At 44.6% G+C, this 15,351-nt stretch overlaps 1 protein-coding gene across 4 annotated transcripts in view; it reads left to right on the forward strand.

Annotated features, from left to right (window-relative positions):
- Positions 1 to 15,351, forward strand: part of STOX2 (storkhead box 2) — a 246,056-nt gene that overhangs the window by 147,958 nt on the left and 82,747 nt on the right. The window contains exon 1 of one of the 4 annotated variants that reach the window (XM_053257673.1): positions 3,884 to 4,003. The exons of the other annotated variants lie outside the window; for them this stretch is intronic. The gene's annotated coding sequence lies outside the window, so the exon portion shown is untranslated. Of the gene's footprint in view, positions 1 to 3,883; positions 4,004 to 15,351 lie in introns of those variants that run through there. 4 annotated transcript variants of the gene reach the window in all.

The following is a 15,351-nucleotide window of genomic DNA, read 5'->3' on the forward strand; positions in this document are numbered from 1 at the left end:
AAAACTCATTCTGCACACAGATGAAAAAAATTAGATAGAACACTGTTCATATGTAGTTGAAAATATGGGGCCAGTTTGGACAATACATCTGCAGGTTCTTTCAAATGCATGGGGAGAAGAAAGGGTGTGCACATTTCTTCCAATCCAGTTTACTATCTCATTGTTGCCTAATCACATGCAGGGGTTGTGGTGGTTTAATCCTCACTGCCCCTCAATATATGGATGAAATAGTATTTTGAGCTAGTTTTTAGGCCTGTGCAATCAAAAATGTCGAAATACCCCATAAAATGATTCCCACCCCCCATCACATGGAGGCAGCTGATCATGAGGTGTGTAATGAGGTGGATTTGCGTGAGGTGTGTAATGAGTGGATTTGCTAGGGAAATGTTTTCTGGGACTCCAAGAGGACTGGGGAAGAACAGGGTTAATATAAGTAGTAATATTAGGAGGATTATTACTCCCAGGAAGTCTTTGAATGAGAAGTATAGGTGGAATGGGATTTTGTCAGGGTTCGAATTAAGGCCTGTTGGGTGGGTTGTTCCAGTTTTGTGTAGGAAAAGGAGGTGGAGTATAGGTGTGATGGTGGGGGTGGGGTGATGGTGGGGGTTCTTTAATGCCTGGTCCAGCACTGGCGTAAGGAAGTCTTGGTGGGTGGGGGAAATGCTGGGAGCATCCATGGGAACGGTGGGGACTGGGGAGTCATGCATGGGAGTCTGGGACTGAGTGCAGGGAGGCTGGGAAACAGGGCGGGGATCCTGGGTACTGTAGTTCCTCCCAGAGTCTTTCCCATTTCCCCACAATAGTTTTGGGACTCTATGGTAACTCTTCCATAGAGTTGCTCCCACTACTAGTTTTCAGCTGTGCATTAAGAGGCAGTTTGGACAAACTGCCCCCCTCCATGAGAAGGTGTGCTGGATGGGGTGGGAAACATGCACCTATGCTCCTTACCCACATATCTGAGAGGGTGAGTGGACTGTCTGAACCAGCCCATGTGGGGTTCTACCCACAGCCTTTCTTGATTCTTTGCTAGTCCTGTAAAGATTCCAGACAGCTAGTGCAGTTTCCTTAAAGGAAAAAATAATACAGCTGTCCTGCCTACATGTATGTTTTTTTAAAAATATATTTTTAGCTTCTTCAGGCATGTGTATCACACTGTTCTATTCGATAGATGTCCAGGGTGGCTTAACAACAACAAATATTTATATACTGCTTTTTAACAAAAGTGTCCAAAGCGGTTTACATAGATAAATAATTAAATAAATAAAATGGATCCCTGTCCCCCCAAAGGGCTCACAGGATTGACACCAGCAACAGCCACTGGAGGGATGCTGTGCTGGGGATGGATATGGCCAGTTGCTCTCACCCTGCTCAATAAATAGAATCACCACATTTAAAAAGGTGCCTCTTTGCCTAGTTAGCATGGGGCAGCCTTGGTAACATAGGAAGCTGCCATATACCTAGTCAGACCCTTGGTCCATCTAGCTCAGTATTGTCTGCACAGACTGGCAGCAGCTTCTCCACATTTACAGGCAAGATTCTTTCCCAGCCCTATCTGGAGATGCCAGGGAAGGAACCTGGGACCATCTGCATTCAAGCACACAGTTCTCTTCCCAGAGTGGCCCCATCCCTGAAGGGGAATATCTTACAGTGCTCACATATGCTCTCTCCCATTCAAATGCAAACCATGGCAGATCCTGCTTAGCAAAGAGAACAATTAATGCTTGCTACCACAAGACCAGCTCTCCAATAACAATAGTATGCTGTTTGCTAAGTCAAGTGAGTGGCTTTTTTGGCTGCCTGGTCGGATTAGGCTACTGGTGTTGTCTATGCTCAAGGGCAGCTGCAGGAGTTCCAGTGTGTAGAATATCTGCAAAGGCACAGGTGAGATCTCACAGGGAAGACTATAATTGGGCAAATAAACAAAAACCAGGCATGTAAGACTACATGTAGGGGTAGCCTTAGACAGAGGATAGGTTGATAAACGTTACCTGGTTTTCCTTGTCTTCTCTGCCTTATCCAGCCAAGCTTTGAGAGACCTCTCTCTGGACTGACTGCCTCTAAGCTGATGTGTCCCCTTCTTCATTCCTCCTCAGCTGATACCCTCTTCCTGTTTCCTCTCCAGTTTATTTGTGATGACTATGTCTTGTGAGAGCAGGGGACCTGTCTGACATTTCTCTGATACCATCCACCATCACAAACAGGGTCATGCTGCCATTGTCATAGTGAGGTGATCAGCTCATGCCATGGAGCCTCTATTTGGCTCATAGACTTACCCTAACCTCAGCTAGGGGGCCATCCTTGCACATGTATATATAAAACCCAAGTCCTGGATTCTGTCTTGGAGGATCAAACGAGATGTGATGGGATGCCATGTCTTCACGTAAACAACTAGTCCCCTCCCCTTACTTCAGCGAAGTCTAAGCACATGTACTTGAAACACTAACAGGCTCTTTCCCTGTTTATCCTGCGCCTTCTTCCGACCTCTTCTTCTATTGCCTCCTTTGTGTCTGTTTGTAAATTTTAAGCTTTTGGGGGCCTCTCATCTATTGTAAAGTACTTCTGTGTGGGGAAAGTGCTGTATAGGAAATAATAAAGCAGGGGATCGGATGGGGTCTACTCCTTACACTAAGCATTTTTAAGGGGAGGAGAGAATCTCCTCCTCCGTCTTACTTTGTTGTGCTCCAGTGTGGGCACAGCTGCCCCATCACATCTGGTTTGCCCTTATTTGCACTTTTGTGAGTCCAAGAAACAGAAAAGGGCTGGCTAGATAGGTAATGTGGAGCTGTTACAGATAGGTGTGGGGCTTATTCTCAGTTGCTTTATAAGTGCCATGGGGCAAAGAACACGACCTGCAGTCGGAAGACATATGTCTCCAATATTGCTGTTAGGGATCTGCCGCATAGAGACTTCACCCTCCTTCCTCACTCTCCCTCCTCTTAATGATGGGCATTTCACTAAGAAATATCTATCTGCACTAAGATGTATCTATTTTATTGTTGTCATATCTCTTTTATTGCTGTGAGTCACCCCAAGCAGTAGTGTACTGGAGGGGCGGGGTATAAATATTTTAAATAAATAATAACTATATTTTAATCCTGTATTCTGAATCGCTTGATTTCAGCCTTGCTTCCCCCCCCCATTGGGCAATCTTGCACTGCTGTATCCTTTCTAAATCTTTGCTTTTGCTCAGTGGGTGATGTGGCACATGTAGAGCTGCTTACCAAAATATTGTGTAATGATAAAGTCATTGAGAAGGCTGCATGTTGACAAGTTTCACCTTGTCCCTTCCCATGCCTCCTCCCCACTCCCCTTGCATGCATTTACTGTATTGGCAGCTTAACTGGATCTGCTCCCACACAATGCTTGTTTTCATCATCTTTTTGACAATTTGTTGTTTTATGGGTCCTGTTTTAACCTCCAGCAGACCAGCGAAGGCGAGAATATCCAGGCAATGCACTTGGGCAGAAAGGAAGGAGATTACAATACTCCTCTTGCAGTGTGAACTGAAAGGTTTAAAACTGGGTGGAGTGTCTTTAGGGCTGTGCATGTTTTTGTTTTGCAGCAGACTAGCTTTAGTGACAAATTCCATCTGTTCAAGTCTACACATCTGCCTATTGATTGGTTATAGCAAGTCTCCCGTTTCTGCCTAATTGTGCATTTTCAGCCCTTCCATAGCGAGGAGTCTGTTTTGTTTCTGTTTCCTTCCAACATGCAAAACATAGGCCTAAATTTTTAATTAGCAAAAGTGAGTGGTGAAAAGGGGGGGGGGGGCGGCTGAGTAATGTAACAAGCCTCAGTGGAGAGCAGCTGGGATGTGTTGCCATGACAACAAGTTCAGCAGGCTGCCAGCTAGCATGTCAATGGGCAGTACAGGGAGGGAGCTTTCAAACAGCGCCTGCTAGCCACAATGTGATTGGTCACACCTCTGTTGTCTTTGTGTGGACCAGGGAATGCTGGGTAGTACCCAGAGTGAATGCTCAGTTTGTCTCAAAGCAGCGGTGAGGTAATGCTTTTGAATCTTTTGGGATTATGGACTGGATCTTTGAAAGGCTGCAGTGTAGATTATTTTTGTTCCCTTTTGAAGTAATTACCCTCCATGTGCTTTATATGGTTTCTCTGTATATTTATGCAGTGGGATGTGGGGATTGTAGGAGAGCAATTTAAGATCTATCTGTGGGCAGATTGATTGACGTGATTTGGGAAGAGCTGCTTTCGGCATAACCAAGTAGTACTGGCATAGTTAGAGGTATGTTGACAACTACCCTTGTAAATCATGATAAAAGAGATTGGTGTGGGAGAGTAGAAAGTTTGGAGTTACTTCCTGGTCTGCTTTAAAAGAAGAGACCCAGCTATACCACTGCACTATCTGTAAGATTTGGGCTGTAATTACATACACTACAGGGCATATGAGAAACCAAACACTTTGTGAATAAACACTTTGTAAAACTGTGAATGAATAATTTGTCTGTGCAGTGGAAAACATCTCACAGTAGTTCTGAAACCTTTTATGGTTTGAAGCATTGCTTAGCAGTTTAGGATGTTTGAATTGGTCTGCGTTCTTTTTATTGACATTGTTTCAAAGACTGGGAAGTATTTTTTTTTAAAAACAAACTCATATTGTGTTTGTACTCCAACTTGATTCCAGCGTTACTGTGCATAGAATTGCAGCCTTAGTTTGTAAGTCCACAGTTAGACTTATTTCTAAGTAAACATGCTCAAGATTGTGCTATAAGACTTGTTGATTTGGGATTGGATTACCCCCCCCACACACACACACACCTTTTGACTGAAGGGGAGGGCTGATATAGATATTCTGAGTCAATAAAATTTGGTGAATAATTGTCTGTTGTTCATATTGTGCCTTTATTTGTGCTTGAGGTAAATAATGTTCATGTATCATTTCTCTACATGCCTATTTTCTCTGAGCAGCTACCTGGACACTTACATAACCATATCAAGATAGCTTTCTGTATATGCTCAGATTTGCATGTCCAAATGCAAATTTGCAAACCACCCTTATCAGATATGTAGCGTTAATATGTGCAGGAAGTACATCTTTAAAAAAAGCTGACAAGTTGCGTGACAGACAGAAATGGAAGAAGAAAAGAGCAAAGCTGTTCATTCTTGACCCAACACTTTTTAGAAAACAAACAAACCTACCTCCATGGCTGAGCACAAGTGGTGCACAAGATGCTGCAGCTCTGCTGTTTGAATGGTGCATTAGATGCTGCAAGCTCTGCTGTTGCACTTTGTGGGTGTGCTCAGTAGTGCTGATGGGAGTGTTCTCTCTCTTTCTCATTAGCCTCTGGTTTCTTGTGATGGCAATGCAGCATTCCTCTAGTAGCATTTTATTATTGCTGGCCATCTGCAGTGATGTCCCTATTCACATAATGGTCAGGACACTAGCTAGTCTTATTGCAACAGAAAGTAGCTAATTAAAAAAGTAGCCAAGGCATTAGTGTGCAGTCTCCAAAAAAGTATATGAAACTATATATATAATATATATAATAAAACACGAGATAGATAGGATATTCAAAATTGTGTAGAGTGGGAACTGATGATGCTTTGTGCTAAATCAGAGGCACCATACAATAGGTACACTCTTGTATCTCTGACACGAGTATAACAAACTTGCTCATAATGAAGGATTTGAAACAGCCTCGTTGACTAGGGCCAAGACTAGTGATTTATCAGCAACATGGGCTGGCAATTGAATTAATGTTAGAACTGGTTCACCCACAATGGGAATGCTTGCTGGGGACAATATTGTCTGTCTGGCTTAGCTAAGAAGAACATTGTAACCAACATGCCTTCCCTTCCTGCCGTTCCCCTTCACTGGGGACTGTAGTTCTTGTCTTGCTAGCGTTTTCTGGTCAATAATTTGGCATGTGGCTGATTTGATGTAAGAAAGCATCTGAGTCTTTTCTCTTTCTATCTTCTTTTCTATTTCTGAAGAGAAGGAATATATGGCTTGGCAGGAGGCAGCATGAATAGTCAGGAAAACCGCGTAGAACACAGTCAGATTGAAATAATACATGTGTTTGGGTCTTCCTGACTCCTGAGAGGCACCCATTGTTGTTGAGATATGTATATTTGTTGTCGACACTGTGAAGTCCAGGAGATTCGTGGTCCATTGTAATAACAGAGAGAGAATATAGAGGCATTTTTGATCAAAAAATGTTGAGAAATAACTAGTAGTGTGCCAGGTTCAAAGGTGGGGGGTGGGAGATCTCTTTAAGGATGGGGGAGGGTGCTCATACTCTTCCCACCACATTTCCTCTGCCAGCGCTGCCTTTTAAAATGGTCCGGCAGGGCGACAGCATACCTCCTTGCTGCCCCAGTGCCTCCTGGGACAGAATTTGACTGGAAATTTTTTTTCTTATCTATCTATCTATCTATCTATCTATCTATCTATCTATCTATCTATCTATCTATTTTGTGCTCTGCTCTTCCTCCAAGGATTATATAGTTACGTTTCTACTCACAACAACCCTGTGAAGTAGGTTAGGTTGAGAGAGAAGTGACTGGCCCAGGGTAACCCAGCAAGTATCATGGCACAGTGGCAATGTACGGTCACTCCCAGTCTGGGGAGGCATCAGGGAGGCAAGGAGGTATGCTGCAGCCCCGCCAGACCATTTTAAAAGGCAGCACCGGTGGGGGAAATGCGTTGGGAGGGGTAAGAGCATCCTTCCCCCATCCTTAAAGAGACCCTTCCCCCCACCTTTGAACCAGCTGAACCGCCGGTCTTTCAAACCAGTTCGGAGGCCCATAAAGGATCTCTGAACTGGTTCCATGCTCATCCCTAGAAATAACCATACTTCTAACGTGTTTGCATATGTTCATCATATTCTAGGTGCTACTTACAGGTTTTTCCTCTCTGTGTAGCACACTATAAGGAAACCTGATCTAGGAACAGAGGTGACCTGTGGAGTTTGTTTTGCATGATCCTCCTTGCTGGATCAATGCAAACATCAGTGTGCATATAAGAAAGTTGGGTTATGTGTTTTATGTCAAAAGAACTGCAAGCAATCCCCTTCTTTGTAATTGTTCAAAAGTAATCGCCGGCATGTTTCAGCTAGTCAGTGTATGCATTTCTAAAATACTTCCAGAAGGAGTAAATTAGCTGCTTTAACTTGGGTTGTGTCTATATTATTTGGTGCATCCTTGACAGTTGCATGCAGACTTATATATGTTTTGAAATCTCTTCTGCTGGCCACTGAAACCAACAGGTTTTGATTACTTTAGGCTTGAAGTGTGACTTAGGGCCTGTTCCAAAATAATTTGTTCCTCTACACAACTGCTGTTGTAACCTGATACTTTATGTCAGTTTAGCTTACTGCAGAGCTGACATGGACAGTGGGGACCTGGGTTTGGAATCCCCAGGTTTTGAAGTTGGCTGGGTGACCTTGGACCAGTTGAATCTCATCTCTTAGCCTAACCTACTTCATAGTCACCGTGAGATAAAATGAGAGGGAGGTAGATCAGCAAACAAAAGGAAAGATCAAAACCAGCTGTAAGATGATGCAATTGCAAATGTAGAAAAAACAGCTGCAAAGACTGGTGTTTCCCAACACATTTCATGGAATCCTTTTCAAGGGAAATGTATTCATCTAGCTTCTTCCTAAACTTGCTCAGCAGAACTGCTTGCTGAATTATTTTCAAATCAACTAAAAATATATCACACATAATTATATCATAATATATTTTTAGTTTATTTGAAAATAATGTCGCTCCTTGGTAAAAAGGCAGAATTGAGAATTGTTTAAAAACAAGTTGTTCTAGTAAGAACTAATCTGCCTGCTTTCCTTTCACTATTCCTACAACTGGACTAAATTCGATACAAATGGGTTAGGCAGTTCAAACTATGCCCTTGAGCTGTCCCTATGTGTCCCTACAGCTGTAGCAAATTTGGTTCAAATTGATTAGGCTGTTCACAAGTTAGCCTACTTGCACCCCAAACATTCATGCGTCCACCATCTTGAATCAGGGTGGATGACATCATCACAAACTATACCACTGAGCTGTCCCTATGTGTCACTCACTACAACTGACCCAAATTTGGTTCAAATCGGTTAGATGGTCCACAAGTTAGCCCACTTGTGCCTCAAATGTTTATATATCCACCATCTTGAAGCAGGGTGGATGACATCATCACAAACTAGGCCATTTAGGTGTTCTTATATGTCCCTACAGGTGTAGCAAATTTGGTTCAAATCAGTTAGGCGGATCACAAATTTTCCCACTTGCCTGTCAAATGTTTATGCATATGCCATTTTGAATTGGGGTGGATGACATCATCACAGACTATGCCATTGAGGTTTCCCTATGTGTCACTCACTATAGCTGTGCCAAATTTGGTTCAAATCGGTTAGGCAGTCCACAAGTTAGCCTACTTGCACTTCAGATGTCCATACAGCTGCCATCTTGAATTAGGATGGATGACATCATCACAAACTACACCACTCTAGTGTTGCTATGTGTCCCTACAACTATACCCAATTTGGGCTCATATTGGTCTAGGCGTTGCGAGGTTGATGGGGAGGACACACTCACGGACAGACACACAGACAGAATGTCGGGTAATCTCATAAGTTTACTTAAGGAAAGTAGGCTAAAAAATGGCCCACGTGTTACCATAAGAATCTGCCCTTGTAGAGAAGCTAGAGAGTAGCTTTGGCAAAAGGTTGTTCTTCAGCCTAGTGCATGCGGATAGGGTAGCGATTCCCCCTTATGTTGCCCCCCTACAAAAGCTCTATTTGCTTCAACAGATAGGTCCTTGAAGGCTGCTCATCCCTCACGGACATATTCCTGGATGCAAAAAGGGCTTTTGTGAGGAGGGGAGAGAAGTGAAAATCGCTTCCTCATCACCCTCAGCGTGTGCTAAGCTGCAGAACAACTCTTTACCACAGCTACTCCAGCTTCTCTGTGAGGGCAGAGTCCTCCTCCTGTGCTCATATCGCTGTACAACATATGGGCTAGAGTCTGAATTGGTGAACCATGTTGATTTTTCTGTGAATTGAATAGGAGAAAGTATTCTGATCAAGGTCCAATAGACTTTGATTTGGGAGTGGTGCCTTGCACTCAACCCAATGCAAGGCCTGACCACTCTCTCTGAATCACTAGCAAGTGAAAATTGTTCAAAGGCTGATTGATTTACCTGTTGTTGCTGATGTTTGTGATGTTCAACCACTGCTGAGCCTGGCATCACAGAAACTTTAGGATATGCATTGGCACCCATCTCAGAATCTTCCATGGGTGTTCAATGGCGGTGGTTTTGAAATTGTTCCAGGGAATTCTGGGGTTCTATTGAGGCTGATTAGTGATTCTTCAAGGAGAAAATAACTAATAGTGGGCAAAGTTGCCTGAAGCACAGCTCGCCCCACACTGTCAGCCTTCCTGTACATCCTTCCTGTTCTGAGATGTACTCTCATTTCATGCAGGGCTAATAGTTCTGACTGTGTGAACTGTCAGTCTAGAACATGCTCTAGAATCCTCTGTAACCATGAGAATTCTGAGACAGGCAGAAAGGAATGGTTTGTGGGTTGGGTTCCCTTAAGGTGCAGTTTCAAAACACTCTGTGGCATTACACACAAGCAGTGTGAAGTGCTGAAAGGAGTCAGCGGGGAGAGTGGGTTTGCCTGACCCTCCCCGCAGATAAGCATTGACTATTCTCTGGGTGGGTGGATCATGCGCCCAGATGAGTGGCGACTTGGCTCTGGCTCTTCCTTGCCTCTCCCAGCAGCTCTGGGTGTCAGGTGCAGGGAAGTGCTGCCATGCGGCATCCCACCCCCCAGAGCCCCAGTAATGCACCGCATGAGTGCACAGTGTGTTACTGGGACACCCCTCCCCTCCGAATGTGCTCACCGCAGCTGCAAGCAACCATGGCAGATACACGGTCAAATAAATGAGGTCAAGGGAGCACTCACTCCCTTAACCTCATTTAACTAGGAGGCTGCTTTGGCAGGTTTGCCGCTGTGTGGCCACCAGAATCAGCTGTGATCCTGGTGGTTCACACAAGTGTGCAAAACTGGGCTGGGCTCCCCTAGCCCGGTTTTGCACGCTCGTGTGAATAGACTCTTGATTTGGCCACTCTCTGCTGCAAAAAAAATGCTGTCTAGGTCACATTGGCCAGGAGATTCTATGTGAATCCACATTTGGATGCTAGACACTGAGGTGCTATGTAGGATTTCATGTGCCAGGACTACAAGTCTCACTAATATTTAAGATTGGATTCTTATTTAAATAGTTGAATTGCCCATTGGTACGTAGTGAGAATGCACCTTAGCTAAGGCAGTGGTTTCTCTTTTTATTTTGTGACCAGGAATTGTTCAAGGGCTAATTACGGGTTTGAACCATGTGGGGTGTTATAGATAAACCATTTCTTTAGACATAAATAAATTACCACTGGAAGCTTCATTTCTATATTATACTGAATGACTAAAGCAAAGAAAATAGATTAACTACAAATATGATGCATGGACTAAATCCTAAGGCTTCTGCATAACTGACCTGTTTTTCTAGTTTGGTTCAGTGCCCCCAAATTCCTATTTAAATAAATAGATATTAAAATAATTGTCTTGTAAGAAATATATGGTTAAATACTATGCTGTTACTTAGCAGTCCTGTGTATTCAGTGAGGATTTTGATCCTGTTAAGCTAAAATAACTTATTTTGGGGTAATTTTGCATAGTAAGCAGAGGGGCTCCAGAAAACATTTTTTGAGATTGCTTCATATAAGAGAATGTTCAGTTTTTGAATATATATATTTTTGGAGTGTGGATTCTTCATGTTACCAAGTGAATCCATTAAATGCTTTGACTTTGAATAACTGATTATACCTTTCTGATTGTCTCTTTACCTGATTTCTTTTGAGAGTCTTTCTGAACTAGTTTGGGCTTGGAATTGTCAATAATTAGAAAACATCGATAGGAAACAAATGAGATATCTTCTTTATTTATGTTATCTTCCCACTTCCAACATATGTGAGAACTCATTGCAAGTCAGTACAGAATTAAATGCTTCCCAAGACTGGCAGCAGCATATTTTCTTTGGCAGATCTTGGCTACAAGGAATGTGCCCTCTGGCAACGTATCAGCACACCTGTTTGGACTTCAGGATGTGGTTTTGTGGCAAGTTTGTTCTTTTATCTTTTTAAAGTCAGAATTTTAAATGAGTCTTCAGCCCTATCCCGACACTGAGCCCTTTCTCATGATTATTTGAGAGGCCTTGAGGGCAGGTGGTACTAAAGGCTCTTAAAACTTACCTTCCCCACAGATTATTCCTCAGTCTTTGTGCGCCCGGATGGTGGCCAGCTGCCCCTGGCAATGCAGAGGGTTGGGGTCCGGGACGGGACATGTCGTCCTGGCCCCGGAAATCCCATAATGCACTGTGCACTTGCATTATATATTATTGGATTTACATACACACACTCCTTCTGATACACTCCTTCCCTTCCCACCCCACACACTTCCTTCTACAGTCTCAACATACACACACCCCTACAGTGTACACACAGTGTCTTGTCTCTCCTCCTCCTCAGCACTACCGTGACCTCCACTTCTATCTCCTCTAAGGTTTTATACTGGCTTAAACATTGCTGTGCATGTGCTCTCTCTTGTTCTCCCAGTGCCGGTGCACTGGAGCTCCTGGCAGAGTCCGTCCTCCGGCTTTCCTATTGGGTAAGGAAGCCTGTAAGGAGACAGGGATGCGGGGATGCAGAAGGGAAGCTGCACACAAGCCCTCCTTGAGCTGGAAACATCCACCTCAGGAGTACAGAGCCAGCACCCACCACCTCTGGCTGCTTTCTCTACTCTGAAAGCTGCCGAAGATGATGGGGGCTGGGGACAGAGTACACACGTTCCTGAAAGCCTGTGCCTCCTCTCGGAGTAGCTCGCCGCCACTCTGTGGGTTGCAGGAGCCTCCGGCTACAAGAAAAGCAGCCGCGGCGCTATCTGTCTGTAAGAACTCTCCCACCTGGCCTTTTCTTGCATCTGGAGGTTCCTGCAGCCCAGAGAGCAGCTGCCAGCCACTCCAAGAGGAGGTACAGACTTTCAGTAAGTTCTTGCCGTGGCCGGAGTGGGAGAATCGGCTCTTTCTTGTGCAAGAAAGCAGATCTCTCCTTTCTAGCCTCAGCAAGAGCTAACGCGGGTATGGGGGGAGAGAGAGACTGTTGGCATTTTAAGCAGCCATTGGAGTGCAGTGTGAAACTGTGCGGCTGTTGAGATCCTCTGCGCAGGGGGCTGAAATTTTGTGAGTGGATGTGCAGCCGCGCATCTTAGAGGGAATGGTGGAGGCAACCATGGACTGCTTGTGGGTGAAATAAGTCAAGTGCAAAAGGGCAAACAAGGGGGGGAAACAAGAACACTGACTTGATATCTTGAAAGTGTGTAATATTACCAAATAAATTATTCTGTGCTGCTTTCTTTTTATCTTCTAATTTTGTTTTAATAATGTGTACTGTAGGTCATGGATAATACAGTGGGGCTATTCTGACTATCAGCAAAAATCGGGCTAGCCTCCGCTAGCCCGATTTTTGCCGATCGTCAGAACCACCGGGCTCGGCTGCAAGCCCAGTGGTTCTAGAGCGGGTAACTCGCTCAAGAACCCCTGCCCCCAAACCAGGTTTGCAGAGCGAGCGCTCCACAAACCTGGTTTTTAGAATTTTAGAATGCACTCGCGCAGGGCATACTGGGGCTTCCGGGGACCGCACGGCCCCCACCTCCCCAGCCCCCGCCAGCTTTGTCTCAGAGCCGGCAATCGTGTGGGCGGCCAATCCGGCCGCCCAGGGCTCCCTCCCTTCTCGTGAGCGGGGAGATCGTGAGACCCGGTCCTTTGTTTAGTAATTTGCCTACCAGTATTGACTACATTTCTTTTGGTTTGTGCTTTCATGAACAGGTGATGTTCTGCAGGATCGCTAATGTAATCAAGACGCACAGTGGATGCAGTAGGGGTATGGTTTCCTGAAAGGGACTGGGCTGAAATCAACCACTCTGCACATCCAAAGGCAGCAATGTCCACCTATATTTTGCTACATTGCACAGTTGTCTCCTTTGTGGGCCGGGGTTTTTGCCACAAGTGATTGCAGCTCTAGCAGCAACATGGTAGAGTTACATCCAGGACTGCTACGGCACAACCTCCTGTAGCTTTTTCAGACACCTTCCTTGTGTGCACTTTTCTCCTTATCTTCTTGAAAGTGACCGGTGTATGGGAAAGCAATTTGTTAATTTGAGTATTCCCCAAATTATATGTTACATAGGACTAAATTAGCAACAGTATATCTTGTTTGTTCAGTTTGTGTACTGCCTTTCATAAGACATATCAAGGCAGCTTACAAAAGTTAAAATACAATAAAACTCCATAAAAAGCATGTTTAAAACCTTAAAACTAGTTAAACAGTAAAAACTTTAAAACACCAAAAATCAAAACAACAACCAAAAAAACCCCCAACCCATAAAAAAGAGAAACAGGAAAGCTGAGTGACCCTGTGACCCCTAAGGGGTAAACATCTGAACAAATATAATGGTCTTTAGTGGGTTTTTTTAAAAAGCAGCTACAGCTGTCAAAGACATTCACTGGGAGACCATTCCAGAGCCTGGGGGCAACAACAGAGAAGGCCCTGTCCCATGTGCATGAAAATTTAGCTTCTCTCAACATTGGCACACAGAGCAAAGGCCCCTCTGACAACTTTATTGGTTGGGCAGAAACCCTTGGGAGCAGGCGGTGCTTCAGGTATCCAGGGCCCAAACCGTTAAGGGCTTTAAAGGTAATAACCAGCTCCTTGAATTGGATCTGAAAACAAATTGGCAGCCAGTGTGGATCTTTCAAAATAGATGTAACATGCTCCAAGTGAGCCGTTCCAGAGAGAACCCTGGCAGCTGCATTCTGCACCAACTGAAGTTTCCGAATATTCTTCAAAGATGGCCCACGTAAAGCACATTGCTGTAATCCAGCCGTGATGTGACTAAGGCATGGATAACCGTGGCCATATCTGCCTTCTCTATAAAGGATTGCAGCTGGAGCACTAGCCGAAACTGTGCAAAGGCACCACTGGTGGCGTCCTCCACTTGAGCATCCAGAAGCAGAGCCCAGCAACACCCCCACTTGCTCTCTCAAGGGCTAGTTAAATTACCCTATCCCAACTGGCTTTTCTGCTGACCAGCAGCACTTCCATCTTGTCTGCATTTAACTTCAGTTTGCTAGCCCAAAACCAGCCCATCTCTGCCTCCAGCCCCCCGGTTCAGTATATCCACTGCTTCCCTAGGATCTAATGTCAGAGAAAGGTAGAGCTGAGAGTCATCTGCGTATTGATGGCACTTCAAACCTCCTCATGACCTCTCCCAGGGATTTCATATAGATGTTAAACAGCATGGGGAACAATACTGAGCCTTGCAGGACCCCATAAGCCAAGGAGTTGAGCAGAAGTCCCCAGCACCATCTTCTGGAACTTCCCTCCAAGCAAGGACTGAAACCACTACAATGCACCACCCGGTCCCTATACGAGGTGAGATGTGATCCAGAAAGATACCATAGTCAATGGTATCAAATGCCACTGAGAGTTCCAGCAGAACCAACAGAAAGACACTCCCCCTGTCTAGTTCCTGGTGTAGGTTATCTACCAGTAGCTTTTTCAGACAGCATGCTTTACCACGAGTTTACCATGAGGCTTTACTGTGAGTTCAGGGCATAACAGATACTCTGATGCAAAAAGAGAATTTTTTACCCTGGACATAAATCAGGCTAAGTTCCAATATGGAAGGAAAAACCCAAATCGTGTATAAAGTGCTCTCTGAAATATCACAACGACTTTGAGGTAAATCTGGCCAATAAGTGAACGCACAGCCTCCCTCCCAGAGTAATGGTAAAGTCGCTGTCTGAAAAAGCTCCAGGGCAACCAGTCCCAAACCCAGGGTGAAAGCCTGATCAAAAAGGGTCTAGATCAGGGCTGTTCAATTTTGGCCCTCCTGCAGATGTTGGCCTACAACTCCCATAATCCCTGACTATTGGCCACTGTGGCTGGAGATTATAGGAGCTGTAGTCCAAAAACGGCTGGGGGCCTAAATTGAGCAGGCCTGGTCTAGATAATCCGTATCATCCAAGACCCTTTGCAGTTGCACAGACACCTAATGCTCGATCACCTCGCTTAAAAAGGAAAGATTTAAAACAGGCTGATAGTTATCAAGGTTGATGGAATCAAGGGAGGACTTTTAAAATACTGTAGTGGTCTTCCACTGCCTGCTTGAGGCTCGATGGCATCTTACCCTCCCTTAACGGAGCATTAATAATTGGCTCCAACCACCTACCTGTTCCTTCCTGGCAGATTTTATTTGCCATGAAGAACAAGGTTCCAGAGTG

Source organism: Hemicordylus capensis, chromosome 5 (assembly GCF_027244095.1).
Source record: "Hemicordylus capensis ecotype Gifberg chromosome 5, rHemCap1.1.pri, whole genome shotgun sequence".
Classification (NCBI taxonomy): Eukaryota; Metazoa; Chordata; class Lepidosauria; order Squamata; family Cordylidae; genus Hemicordylus; species Hemicordylus capensis.